Source organism: Scylla paramamosain, chromosome 3 (assembly GCF_035594125.1).
Source record: "Scylla paramamosain isolate STU-SP2022 chromosome 3, ASM3559412v1, whole genome shotgun sequence".
NCBI classification, from domain to species: Eukaryota; Metazoa; Arthropoda; class Malacostraca; order Decapoda; family Portunidae; genus Scylla; species Scylla paramamosain.
Window position 1 is genome coordinate 7,220,383 of NC_087153.1, and position 14,618 is coordinate 7,235,000.

At 42.0% G+C, this 14,618-nt stretch overlaps 2 long non-coding RNA genes across 5 annotated transcripts in view; both read right to left on the minus strand.

The window, feature by feature from the left end:
* The window catches only part of LOC135089744 (uncharacterized), a 320,684-nt gene extending 314,286 nt beyond the window's left edge, over positions 1–6,398 (minus strand). For both annotated transcript variants that reach the window (XR_010261621.1, XR_010261623.1), the window contains exon 1: positions 6,264–6,398. This is a non-coding gene — a long non-coding RNA (uncharacterized LOC135089744). The remainder of the gene's footprint in view (positions 1–6,263) is intronic.
* A 3,669-nt stretch (positions 6,399–10,067) lies between these two features.
* The window catches only part of LOC135089756 (uncharacterized), a 311,458-nt gene continuing 306,907 nt past the window's right edge, over positions 10,068–14,618 (minus strand). For all 3 annotated transcript variants that reach the window (XR_010261626.1, XR_010261627.1, XR_010261625.1), the window contains one exon: positions 10,068–10,101. This is a non-coding gene — a long non-coding RNA (uncharacterized LOC135089756). The remainder of the gene's footprint in view (positions 10,102–14,618) is intronic.

Sequence of the window (14,618 nt, forward strand, 5' to 3'; positions counted from 1 at the left end):
GCATGGAGATGGGAGATTTCCCCAGGGCACACGTATGCAAAATGTACCTGTGCACCATGGAGAGGAAAACACGGTGGCCTGCCATCCTTCCCACCCGCATGCTTGTCTGCTGCCTGCGTGGCTGTCATCCTGATCAACTACCTGCCTGCCTGCTTACCAGTATGCCTGCCTGTTTGCCTGCCTGTTTGCCTATTGTCATGCCTACTTGCATACCTGACCGCCTGCCTGCCTGCCTGCTTGCATGCTTTCATGTCTCTCAATCTGCCCGCCTGTCTGTCCTGCTTGCCTGACCCGGCTCAAGGTCTAGATATACAAACCGTCAGCTAACTTAATTTTCGTGTCCCTCTCGCGACGTCAAGCCGCCCAGCTTCCAGAGACCAACAAAATCACAAGGCATCAAGATCAAGGCGAGGCGGGGCGGGTTCCGGGAGGATTAATTTCCTGTACATTCTCCAGTCACCGCACAGCGAGACTGACGACTGTTTTTATACAAGCCTTCCTTACGCTAAACATCACGAATTCTTAAAAAGCTACAACACAAAACTTATCCAGCTATAGTGAAAACTAACATTGCAATACAACAATAAAGACAAACAACAACAACAACAACAACCTTTCTACCGGCCAAATCGTGATCCATGCAGACCGGCGAAGTGTACTCCAGCTACCTCTGAATATTCACACACGTAGCCACGCCATTACAATATACATTCACTGGGCCATCACGTTCACAGCGACGGCGAGGAGACACTAAGATAAAACCATCTAACAAACACTAGGACTTGACGGGGCAAAAGCGAGCGCCACCTGCAGCAGGCCGGCGGTGAATGCGTCAAGTATTTTACTAGGTAACGCTGCTTCAGATGAACCTTCCTTACAAATCCAACAAGTACTTTTCCGCCTCTTGTGGTTTCAGGGGTAAATAAAGCAAGGAGAGGCATTCATTCCCCTTGGTAGCCAAGTTGGGGTGGAGTGGCGGTGTGGCCTCTTAAATGTGACGGGCGATCGTAATGAACACTTGAATGGAGAAAGGCAAAGGGGAGCAGGAAGCAGGACGTGGAGGGAGGCGAGGACTCCTCTTCAAGCAGCACGCGAGTGGAGGAAGAGGACTGGGAGGAGTGGAGGGTGTGAGCAACGAAGGCTGTTGGTAGTTGCATAACCAAACTAGTAACATTGTTCTTGAAATAATAACACCGTTTTACCTTTTGTTTGTTTTCTCACTTAGACTGATTTTTCTTCTTTTCGTTAAAGGAGATTTTGCTAAGTTCCCCTTTTTTTTTCTTTCTTCATATCTCAATATTCCTTTATCATCTCCATATAGACTTCATCTCCTTATTGCAGCATCTCTCCTGCCTTGTGTTTGCGTTCTAATGTTTCTTTTATAATTAGGTACTCATACATACGTACTTATTCTACATAGCCCTCTTTTAAAGTACTACATACTCTCTCTCTCTCTCTCTCTCTCTCTCTCTCTCTCTCTCTTTGAAAAAGGACGGATAAGAGGAAAACAGGACACATTCTACCTGTGTATCGATCAGTACACAAAGAATACGATAGTCTACGGTACAATGAAAAAAGCCCCAGCACGAAAGGAGGAACCGATCTCGATGTATTTGTAAAAGCTCTTTTTTTCACTGTGGTAAAGTGGGTGTATATTATGTTGGCGTACTGCACGTTGGTGGGACGTTGGGGGACTATTTCCAACTTCACTGAGCAAAAAAAACATCATTTACAGTCTTTTCTCAAGTTAACTGCAGACAAGTTGAAATATGTCAACTGCAGACAAGTTGAAATATGTCTACATACAAGAGTTTAAAACAAACAGATTCTTGAAATCCATATTTTGTTTTGTTTTCATTTCACTTAACAAACTTTCATTAATCTTATGACCCTTGATGTACAAACAACAATTCTGCATTTCAAGTCTAACTCATTCCTAACATTTATTTATCTCACCACCGATACTAAAATAACACGATCCTTCTTCCTTTCCTTCAGGCACGACTGCATAAAAGGTAGTGGCAGTTCCAGCAACAGCAGCAGCAGCAGCAGCAGCAGCAGCTAGGTGTACAGCATAGCAATGAACGTGCTGGTGCCACTGTTCATCCCGCTCGGGCAGCAACTGACAAACGGGTAAGTTAACACAATTCTTTGGGAGTGTGTGCTCTGATTTCCTTTGCACTGCGTGAGTCACGAGCTACAACTGGATGTGAGCATCTGATGTGGACTGTCTCGTGTGCTGAAGCCGGGGCGAGAGTAAGACAAGATGGAATGCTCTCGATTTTCCTTGCCGCGGTATTCAATTAACATTCTGCAATAAGAATTCGCTTGCATGCACCACCACTCTGACGGCGCCATCCACACCAGCGGCGTGAACATATTATTACAAAATTGTAAAGCCTGGCGATGAACAGCAGAAAAAAACGTGATATAGCATCTTTACAACATTAACTCAAGCACATTATTTGTTTATGGGAAAATACAAAAAAACTAAGCCTTAGATTGTACGTAAGCTTGTCGCAATTCAACACATCTGTGTGGAGCCTCTCGTGGCTTGCGGCGGTGAAAAGGCAGCCTGGGTGCTGGCAGCCACTCCCTTGCCTGTCTCCCCTGTCAGCCACCGGCCACAGGGAAATTCAAGCAACGCAATATAAAACAAGACAGCACAGAACCCTTAATTAGACTGACACTTCACACACACATACACATACACACCACACACACCACACACACACACACACATCACACACACACACACACACACACACACACAGACACTATCGTTTTTCTTCCTATTCATATTGGCAAGAGCAAGGTCGGCAAAAAACAAAAAAAAAAAAAAAAAGAAAAAGAAAAAAAAAATACGTGGAGACCATAAGCAATGGATTTACATTTATTTTGTTCCGAAAAAAAAGGTCAAACAGAAATAGCATGAAAAGGGAACTTTTTTTTTTTTTTAAATAGAGTACTAGATGTATTTCAACAACTTCGGTTTCAACACGTAACCTTTTTTAACTTTTCCACCGGAAAAAGTCACACCTGCAGTATAGTAAAAATAAAAGAAGGGCATTTAATGCTTCTTTTCCCTATGTTACTTTTGTGACTGAAAAGCAAACGAAGAATTTCTCTCTCCTTGCATACTGCAAGGGCGTCTGAAATAATGAACATGAAATAATAACTCCAGCCTTTGTATTTTTACATTCCTACGGTGACATGGTGTGACGTCTAGTCTCGACTATCCCAACGCCCGCATTATGTTTAATATATATATATATATATATAGTATATATATATAGTATATATAATATATATATATATATATATATATATATATAATATATATATATATATATATATTATATATATATATATATATATATACTCGTATATTATATATTATATATATATATATATATAGAGAGAGAGAGAGAGAGAGAGAGAGATGAGAGAGAGAGAGAGAGAGAGAGAGAGAGAGAGAGAGAGAGAGAGAGAGCGAGAGAGAGAGAGAGAGAGAGAGAGAGAGAGAGAGAGAGAGAGAGAGAGAGAGAGAGAGAGAGGGGGGGGGGGAGACTGAGGAGGGGTAAATAAAGGCCACACAAATGTCAGTGATGGTCAGTCTGTAATCTTGGCTGTGTCTGGGCAATCAGCGACACAATTCAACCGCCTTCTCTTACTCCTTTTTATTACGTCAACTGTGGAATTTCCTGTTGTTTCATAAAACTTTAGGAGAAAAGTGGTGATTACATTCGTTAGCTGATATTCGAAAATCATTCTACATTTTGTCCCGTGATGAGATAATTAGTGAAAACGGCAATAATTTGTCTCATTACCACCAAAAAATAGGTTATATTTTGAAAATTTTCCAAGTTTCCACCGTGTCTGTCCCATTCCTACACAAAGAAAACTTAACTCAACTTTGTTATTGCCGAAGGAGCTTCATTTTTACCTCTGTCACAAGAGAAAAGCACCCACCGAAGATAATTTGTGGAGAGGTTACGTAGGAGATTGTTTCTGGAATGGAATGCACGAAGAACAGGTCATGGACTAAAATTATGTACATGAATATAAGAAATGTGGTATCATTGTGGAAAGAACGGAGAGAACGAATTATAGCGCTAATTTGCAGCGGCAATGCAGGTAGCAGAAGATGTGTAGGTACTAAATTGAAATGGCGAGATATGGAGAAGGGCTTTGTGAGGGCGCATGGAAAGGAGAGGAAAGCGGCAAGAAAACACAAAGAATTATTTATTCCCAGAGATGGAAGCTGTACGAGTGGGGTGTGGGTGCGGTAATGCTTGAGGTCATAGCCATGCGATCCACCGAGATAGTATGGGGATGCATCACCAGCACCACTTTTCACATGGTTGATAAAATTACTACATTTATAAAGCGGCTCCAGTTATGCAATTATTATGTATATTGGTTGACATGGAATAAGCTACACCTTTATTCCCCGAATCGAAGTTGACCAAAACAAAATTCCAATTTCCTTATCTGGAAAAGATGGGAAACTGATATTTTTCATCATGAATATCCATGAAAGGGAGGCCTCCACGAATAAGAATTTAAAGTTTGTGAAAGAGAAGCTGGCCTCCATATAAAGCCTGAGGGAGAAAAGAAACAGAAAATAAGATTATGGGAAACTATGCATAGTTGAATAAAGAAGAATTAAATTAATGAAAAGAGAGTTTTCACGTTTCCTCAGGAACAGCAGGAAGACTACAAGCTGGCACTCTGTAACTACTGTGGCAGTCTTTTCCCTCTCCTGGAGATGACCCTCCTTTGAATGACGAAGAAAAGTGCACAGGAAGTGACAGGAAGTGACAGGAAGTGTTGGTGATATGGTAAAACTTTCTGTGATTGCGGACGCACTCCATGAACCCTAAGAGTGAGATGTCCCTCAGAATGAAAACGTGGAGTACAAAGAGAAAGATGTTACAAGAATAGTAATTTGAAAAGAAGACATCTTTTCAGATGCTTTTGACTGTCATTCAGAATCACAGAAAGGAAAGCAACAAGAAAAATGTGAGATTACTGATTGTTAGATGCCAATTAGGAATTTTAGAGGTATAAAAAATTATAACTTATCTGAAACCTAAGGAGCGGTCCCCTTTTATTTCGGAATTATTTGATAGCAAGCGAGGAGACGCAGATGGTGATGGAGGGAGTTTAACGATTCCTTATCTAAGAGTTCACAAGAAAATGATGAAAAACTCTGAAACACTTAATCGACGAAGACTGCTTGCCATTACCCGGAGGCTGAGAGGGTAAGTTCATGGTGATCAAAACCACACACACGCTCTCTCTATCTCTCTCTCTCTCTCTCTCTCTCTCTCTCTCATCTCTCTCTCTCTCTCTCTCCTCTCTCTCTCTCTCTCCTCTCTCTGTCTCTGTCACACACCGCACACACACACACACACACAAATACACACACACACACACACACTACACACACACACACACACACACACACACACACACACACACACACGTATGACGCAAGCTGTATTTTCAGGAATCCATTCACTTAAAAGTAAGAATAACATGCAACATGAGGAAAGAGACAAAGTATCCACGCACAGAACACAACAGGTTTGCACTCAGTACCTGAAAAAAAAAAAAAGTATGAAATGACGCAAATAAACTGGTCATGATAAATTTTCAAGGTCCTCGTCTAGTGCCGACAAAACCGACGAGGCACAAAAGAGATACATTATTTTCTGATTTTTTTATTGATTTATCTAATTTTCCGGTGAAAGATGCTGGTGGAGGTGGAGTTGACGATACGGAAGAAGGGGTGGTATCGCTGCGGTGCTGTTAGAGAGCGTAACACAGCGGTGCATTGTGAAGGTGATAAAAAGAGGAAGGAAATGTGAATGTATAGGAATTCCTGAAAACAATCAAGTACAGGATTCCAGAAACACCAGCAAGGCGCCGAGACATGGACCAGACGTCGGTACACTGTGGATCCTACCCGGGGTACTACGTACATCATATGAGATTAACAGAGAAGTGCGAAGTGTTACTGGTTTTCGTGTCCCAGGGTCTTAAAACCTCTAACTTTGATATCCTTTAGATTGACTTGGTAAGAATAAAATAGTTCAGTAACTATACAGTCCATGAAGAATGTTAACCGGAGATACCAAAATGGTGTTACTCCTGACAGTCTGGCAACCAAAAAGTCTAACTGACAACTAAGTCGTGTCCCTAGGTATTTCCACCACACACGAGTAATGTAAGTCAAAACACCACGCATTACTTACTGAACATCCTTGCTGAGCTGCTGGGAACAGACTTAATTCAGATCTTCAGTATTTTTGTTTCACGAATAACCACAAATAAGAGTTCCAATGCACAAAAAACCTGACACACGCGCGCCCCACACAAACACAGCCGATGGCACTGATGCTGGAGAGTATGGATTGACTAAGTCGCGTCGCTTCGCTTCACTGTTTCGAAGCTGTTCCGTAATTCAACGATACTTGGTCAAAGAATCATGTGTAGTTAAACACAGGGTATAAAAACAACTTTAGTAATTCTGGGTGCAACGAAAACAGTGAGCCAGCAAGAGCTTAATCTAACGTAAAAATTCGATCAGTTCAGGTATGGTGAGAGAGAGAGAGAGAGAGAGAGAGAGCAGAGAGAGAGAGAGAGAGAGAGAGAGAGAGATGAAGAGAGAGAGAGAGAGAGAGAGAGAGAGAGAGATCAGTGAAGATAAGAGAATAGCGCATCGAAAGCACACGAGTTCCTACAACACAGCACCCGTGTACACCTTCATACGCACATAAGTAGTCCAGAGGAGTGATATCTGGGGAAACAAGGTAGCCACATATTTGAGCCATATCTTCCAATCCACGGGTGTGGAAATGCTTGATTTAGGGACCCACGAACATGCAGTTCCGAATGTGGTGATGCACAGTTATGCTGGAAATGATGGTTGGTTGAAGGTCATCCAGTTGTGGTGCCACATATTCAGTCAAGAGGTCGAAGGTCAAGGTCTGCAGAAATTGATCTCCAGGCCCGGTGGATTGGAAGAGATGGCCCAATTCCCTGGCCCACCTCGTTCCCCGGATATCACTCCCCTGGGCTTCTTTCTATGGGGTTATGTTTAAAGATATCGTTTATCGAACATAGACACGGGACATCAACGACATAAAGCACAGGGTCACTGACGTCATTGCTACTACTAATGAGGCTACGCTACAACGAACTTGGCAAGAAATCGAGTACCGCCTTGATGTGCTCCGTGCAACTAATGATGCCCATATAGAGGTGATATTAAATGAATAAGAAAGAAAACTTTAATATCCATCCCTCATTTTAATAATAGTTTGCATGGATTTATCTATTCATTTGCTTTTGTAATATATATATATATATATATAATATAATATATATATATATATATATATATATATATATATATATATATATATATATATATATATATATATATATATATATATATATCGAAAAAGGTTCACAAAACATTCATGTAGCCAGAGTTCGACCACCCTCACTGACAGCAGTGCGTCATAAATACACACACACTCACACAAAATAATAAGTAATAAAATAAAATAAAATAAAATAAAATCGATACATAACCGTCTAGGCTTATACACGAACTTTATGAATATTTCGACTCATCCTTTTTACAAGTTGTTTCCATTATCGGAAGGAAACACATCAATATTAATGTCGCAAGGTTATCTTGTGAGCTGTGTATTATTTGTACCACGCGCGAATATGGCTGTCGGCTACACTCGTACTGCCGTCTTCTCTCTCTCTCTCTCTCTCTCTCTGTCTCTCTCCTCTCTCTCTCTTCTCTCTCTCTCTCTCTCTCTCTCTCTCTCCATTCCGCCTCGGGTCAGATAGCACAAAGCTTTACAGCACACAGGAGGCGCATGAGCCAAGCAACCGTGCATCAGATAATGAGGGAGTCAACACGACCTGCATCGAGCGAAGCAGAACAAACAGGATTGACAAACATTAACGTGCACTGTACACGAGCCAATAATTAAAATTCCATTGTTTATGTGGTTCTGACAAACACATGCAATACTTGTTTACCTTAACTGAGATTTGTTCCCGTAGAAAGTAATTAAGAACAACACACGAGAATGCCCGCGCGTAACGGCTGGTGGGGATGTGAGTGCATGAGAGAGAGGAACACAGACTATTAAACATCAATCTGTATTTGCGCTAATGTTCAATGGTGATACATGAGACACGTCGTAGACCCTGGGGTGCGTTCCAAAGAGGGTTACGTAAGCTTACGTAAACGATCCTGTACTAGACGTTATGGACGTTATTCATAGAAGAAAATCTTAAGGAGGCAAGAGGAGGAGAGAGGAGAAGAAAGTCCTGTGAGAGTCCGGGATTTTGTTTATCAATAGTACCCCCCCCCCCTGCGCGGGGAGAAACGTACAACCTCTCCGGCCTGTGAGCCTTCCGTTAGCTCACAGTGGCGTCATCACCCCCAAGAACACGTTCCGTAACGTTACGTAACGTTACGTAAACCTCTTCAGAACGCGCCCCTGGTCATACGGAGCCCGCCTGCACACGCTACGCCAAGTGTCCCGCCGCCATGGTGGTTGCGGCGAGTGACAGGTTGCTATAAATGACTGTGTTTACCTACATTCTAATCACACTATCGTGTTCATGAAAGTTTTTCCTTCTTAATGCAATAATATATTTCAGCATTCAATGGTTAACTGTTGAAAATAGTGAGTATGAGTAAAACATGTTATAAACATTTTTTTAACATCTTCACAGTTCAACTCGTCGTGTTTTGTAGTTTTTACAATACATCTTGATTCTACAGTCACTGCTGAGTCTGATGTTGTCAACCAAAACTGGCTATCCCGTATATGAAGTGAGTTATGACAGATAATTAGCGCACTTTTGCGCGCTCGAGCTCGATCTGTAGTGATGAGGCGACAGTTTGCGCGAGTTGCGAGCCAGAAACCGTCGCTCACATGCCGATAAATCGAATTATGCAAAATACGGCAAAACGGTGATTCTAACGAGGAAGTGTCCAAAAAAAAAAAAGTGTGCCGTCAAAAGTTACCAACCCAGGAAATGTTTCCGAGACTGAAATCGCAATTTTTATATGCGATGGACACCAAAAGGTGCTCCTGGAAAAATCATCGTTGTACTCTCCAGAGGGCAGGCATAGCGGTGGGTTGTGGACAAGGGCGTGGTAACAAAATTCGAACCCCTCGCTCCGCTCAGGGAATGATGACATAATACAAATGTGTGTGTGTGTGTGTGTGTGTGTGTGTGTGTGTGTGTGTGTGTGTGTGTGTGTGTGTGTGTGTGTGTGTGTGTGTGTGTGTGTGTGTGCGTGCGTGTGCGTGTGTGTGTGTGGGAGGGTTGTAAATGGAAAGAGAATGAATAGTAAGACACAGAGGCCGTGCAGAACAATGAAAGGATACATTGAGGAAATTTATCTGTCACGTACCTCTTCGGACATCAGTCATTATATATCATATTGAATAACATCAGGAAAATTAAGACATCATACCAGAAAATAGCACTTAAGAAAGAAATAGAGAAAGAGACCAGGATCTTTCGGAATGCTAGGAGTGCGAGGAATTCCAGGAGGCCAAAGGAGGAAATGTTACAGGAAAAGAGAGGCACATGGCCCAGTTCATGTCAGAGAGAGCAGAGAGAGAGAGAGAGAGAGAGAGAGGAGAGAGAGAGAGAGAGAGAGAGAGAGAGAGAGAGAGAGAGAGAGAGAGAGAGAAACGGACGGACGGACGGACGAAGGGAGGGAGGGAGGGACGGACGGACAGACAGACAAATAAGTAGATATATAGACAGACTGAAAAAAAAGACAGGCAGACAGACTGAAAAGAAGGTCAAACAGAAAATAAAAAAAATAAAAAACTGACAGAAAGTAAGAGAACCACGCAGACAGACAGGCAAGCAGGCACGCAGACAGATGGACTTATCAACTATATAGATAAACAGACAGACAAATCCTTGCATCAAAGAAGGAAGGAAAGAAAAACAAGAAGTATTAAACTTACCACTACACGAACTACCGTCTCGCTGCGCCCTAGCAGTCTGAGGTGGCGCAGGCAATCAGGTGTTCTGGCGAGACAACCAAGACGAAAAAGTTGGTGAGAGGGGAGACGATATTTGTCTGGACGGAGAGAAGGGAATGGAGACGTGGGAGGGATGATGAAAGAGGAAGACTGCGTGGTAAGAAAAAAGGAGTGCAATGGCTGGGAGGCATGAGAGGAGGAAGGTGAAGCTGGTGGAAGGAAAGGTTTGAGAGAGAGAGAGAGAGAGAGAGAGAGAGAGAGAGGAGAGATGAGAGAGAGAGAGAGATGAGAGAGAGAGAGTAGAGAGAGAGAGAGAGAGAGAGAGAGAGAGAGAGAGAGAAACACTTGGTGGGACAGGAAGGAGATGAGACAATATGATATCGCAATGCCACGAAAGTAGTTTCTCTGAAGCTTACGAGTGCTTTTCAGAGATGTAAAATTTGCGTAGTGCATACGAACCGGTAGAGAACCTTGGAAGAGGATGGACTTGCTGTTCCCTACGGTCGCCTGTTGTTGTTTTTCCCTCTGCCAAGTTGCCAGTCAGTTCCGTACACCTTCGATCACCTGACCTTCCTTCCTTCCTTCTATTTGAAATTGAAGATAATTTTATAGTGATTACTATTACTAAGTTTGTCTCCGTCTCTTTAGCTAAACCATCTTTGTTAGAGCTGTCTACGAGTATATACTCGTAATCATCTCTTTTGTTAGGTTTCTTGATTACCTGTTTAAATAATGTATCCTGAAATAGATATAACAAGTCCTCTGCTTCATTATCTTCGTACTATCAATTTACAGTTACCATTTATTTGATTAAAATTTAAAAGTTATTCTTCATCACATCTGCTCGCCCCAGTTGTCTCCTGCCTCAGTGGAATGGAAGCTTCTTTAGTGGTGTTCGGCGGTCTATAAACTAAACTCCGTTGTTTCTGTTCCTCCCTTGAGATCCACTCACTTCGATTCTGTGTTACTGTGTCATATTTTTTGATACATAAAAATACTTGCAATATCAATGCTACTTCTTACAGCTTTGCTATTCTTAGTGACTCTCTCTCAATCTCTCTCTCTCTCTCTCTCTCTCTCTCTCTCTCTCTCTCTCTCTCTCTCTCTCTCTCTCTCTCTCATCTCTCTCTCTCTCTCTCTCTCTCTCTTATTGGTCTAATAACTAGTAATATGAAGAATGAATCATCCAATCATGCACTTGATCAGCAGTAAGCGGGGTGGGAAAGGAATTGACGAATATATAACGCTATAACGCAACGAAATATGGGAAAAGCGAGATTCATTAAGCTGGAGAAGCGAACAGCGTGTGGAGAGAAGAAAAAATGGAAGAGAAGGAAGGGAATTAGACAAACAGCGAAAGAAGAGTCAACAGGAAAAGAGGGAAAAAAAGATGGGTGGGAAGAAGAAGCAGTAGAAATTTTAGCACTTTCCTAGATTTAACGTTCATTCCATATTTCATTCATTTATTAATTTTATTGAGGCGCGTCTGTAGAGCCTTTCCTACTGAAAGTATATATGACACATATTTTTGGTAAATATCCATCATAAATTGGACATTACTTTAATTCTCTGAACTATCTGTTCTTAGTCAAGCTTCTGTCAGAACAAGTGGAGGAATTGTTTAGAACTTGTGGTCGATATCGAAGACATATTGGTGTTTTCTTAAAGCGTCGCATTTAGGAAAGAAAGAAATAAAAAGAATAATTTATTAAAAAAAAAAAAATGGAAAGGCACCGCAAAAAAAAAAAAAAAAAAAAATGAAGGGTAACTCAGACACCTCATCCACGCCCCTTGCTAAGTCTGGAATATACAAACAGCGAGGCTTCTGTTTTTTGTTGAAGACAGTAAGAGACCAGGTATTATTGGTACACAAGTGTTGCTTATATTATGGTAGAGAGAGAGAGAGAGACGAGAGAGGAGAGAGAGAGAGACGAGAGAGAGAGAGAGAGAGAGAGAGAGAGAGAGAGAGAGAGAGAGAGAGAGAGAGAGAGAGAGAGAGAGAGAGAGAGAGAGAGAGAGAGAGAGAGAGAGAGAGAGAGAGATTAACGTAAAAAATAAAACTGTTGATATGTCTGTAAGAGTGTATATATTTACTTTGTGAGTGTGTGTGTGTGTGTGTGTGTGTGTGTGTGTGTGTGTGTGTGTGTGTGTGTATGTGTGTTGTAAGTACGCAAACCATTCATCACCATAACTCACATCTTCAGCCTTCTATGCAGCTGTCACTCCTGCTCCCCGCCTGCCTCCTTCCGCTTTACTCAAGATCTGACACGTCCATTATCATGCCAAAGCCTTCATCAGTCTTCCTAAATCGAACACGATCCCGTTTCCCTCCAATATCGATAAACCGTGTGATTGGTTGCATGGAGGCTGTGGAGCCTTGGGACTCGTCTACCACAGTGTTCTACAACATTTCCTAAGTTTATGTATCCTTCTGGAAGTTTTTGAAAAATACGTGTACCCTAGCGCGGATGATTTATTAGAAAAAAATAGATAAATAAAATATATAATTAGTGTTTAGAGGAGGCAGTAGACACCTGCTGAAACGATAATTACTCCCAGTGAAGTCTAAAGCATTCCCTTTCTCTCACAACACAAGGGGGCAGTCACAGCCTGACCTCTAAAGACAACTCTCCTTCATCACACAAACCTACATGCACCTAGTTACACACACACCCTTCATTCGAAATTCAAAATCAATATGGCGACTCCTTCACCAGACTTGGAATCCTCATCTGGAGAGGGGACCACAAATGTCTCCAGGTGGGACCGCTCTTCGGGTATCGACCCTAAGTGTCTTGACATCCCCCTCAACTTTTTCTTCATTAACTTCTGCAACATTCGCGGTCTTGGATGTAATTTTCAATCTGTAGAACACCACCTCTCCTTTACTAAACCTCATCTACTTTTCCTCACTGAAACACAAGTTTCTGAGGCAACTGACAGTAGCCCCTTTTCTGTTCCCTCCTACTTTCTCCATCCTCGTTTTACAATCCAAAGCTGGATGTTACGTCTATGTGCACAGCGGCTTAACCTGCTCTCATGCCCACACTCTTGAATCTTCCGAGTTTTCCATCACCTGGTTACGACTACAGTCAATCTCAATCTAAATTTATCTGTGCTGTATGCCTCTCACCTAACTTCTCTGGCTATAAGAAATTGTTTGACTTCTTAACTTCGAAAGTGGCCCACATTCTGACTCTCTTCCCTTTTGCGGATTTCCATTCTTGGAGACTTCAATGTTCACCACCAGCTTTGGCTTTCCTCTACCCTCACTGACCATCCTGGTGAACTAGCCCTTAATTTTACTATCCTCCAAGACCTACAGCAACTGGTGCAACACCCTACTCGTATTCCTGATCGTCTTTGAGATACGCCCAACATTCTTGACCTTCTCCTAACCTCTAATCCTTCTGCTTATGCTGTTACCCTATCTTCTCGTTGTGGTCCTCCGATCATAATCTCATATCTGTATCTTGTCCTATCGCTCCAATTTTCCTCAGGATCACCCAAAGCGGAGGTGCCTCTGGCGTTTCGCCTCTGCTAATCAGGGGGACCTGAGGAGGTATTATGCCGATTTTTCTTGGAATGACTACTGCTTCCGTGACAGAGATTAATCTCTGTGTGCTAAGCGCATAACAGAGGTGACAGTGTCTGGCATGGAGTCATACATTCCTCACTCTTTCTCTCGATCTAAACCTTCCAAACCTTGGTTTAACTCTTTCATTAAAAAGAAGTGTCAAAATGTTTCAAGATCTAACTCCTCGTGATTTCTGGCATCTAGCCAAAAACATCTTTCCCTTCTTTATTTCATCCTCATGGAACCACTGCCATCTCATCTATTTCTAAAGATGATCTCTTCGCTCAAATCTTTGCTAAAAATTCTACCTTGGATGATTCAGGGCTTGTTCCTCCCTCTCCTCCACCCTCTGAGTACTGTATGCTACCCATTAAAATTCCTCGCAATGATGTTTTCCATATCCTCATTGGCCCAAACCCTCGGAATCTGATGATCTGATTGATGATGATCTCCTATTGTTTTCCGAAACTGTGATTCCGTGCTTGCACATTGCTTAGTCAAACTATTTCAACTCTGTCTGCCAACCTTTCCTTCTTGCCCGTTCCTAAAAAGGGTTACCGCTCTAATCCATAGTATTAATAGATCCTATTGCTTAAATTTCCTGCCTATCTAAAGTTTTTAATCCATCTTCAACAGAAAGATTCTTAAACATCTATCACTTCACAATCTTCTATCTGATCGCCAGTATGGGTTCCGTCAAGGCCGCTTTACTGGTGATCTTCTGGTTTTCCTTACTGAGTCTTGGCCATCCTCTTTTACAGATTTGGATGAAACTTTTTCTGTTGCCTTGGATATATCAAAAGTTTTTGATAGAGTATGGAATAAAGTTTTGATTTCCAAACTACCAACCTACGGCTTCTATCCTTCTCTCTGTAACTTCATCTCATGTTTCCTTTCTAACCGCTCTATTGCTGCTGCGGTAGACAGTCATTGTCCTTCTAAATCTATAAACAGTGGTGTTCCTCAGGATTCTGCCCTGTCACCTA